Genomic DNA, 336 nt, shown 5'->3' on the forward strand with positions numbered 1-336 from the left:
GAGCCCTGCCCGAGCTCTCTAAAGCACCGGGCCGGGGTGGGCGAGGAGGGAACGGCACTGAGGAATGTGTGGCATTTTCCTGAGCCCTGCGGCCCATTTCCAGAAGGAAAATCCTGATTTAGAAACACTATCACCCTCTCCCAAACAAAACCAAAACGCCACCAAAAAAAAAAAAACCAAACAAAAACGGAAACCAAAACCATAAAAATTGAGCGTAAGCGAAACGTTCGTGACGGTCTCATCCGCCTAGTCGTTGCGAGATCTGGACGAAAACCAGCAAGGCGTAGCCTTAGGGCGGCCGGCAGCATGCCCCAGCCATCGCGGCGGGGGGGGGGG

This window comes from Cariama cristata, unplaced genomic scaffold (assembly GCF_000690535.1).
Source record: "Cariama cristata isolate BGI_N322 unplaced genomic scaffold, ASM69053v1 scaffold34763, whole genome shotgun sequence".
NCBI classification, from domain to species: domain Eukaryota; kingdom Metazoa; phylum Chordata; class Aves; order Cariamiformes; family Cariamidae; genus Cariama; species Cariama cristata.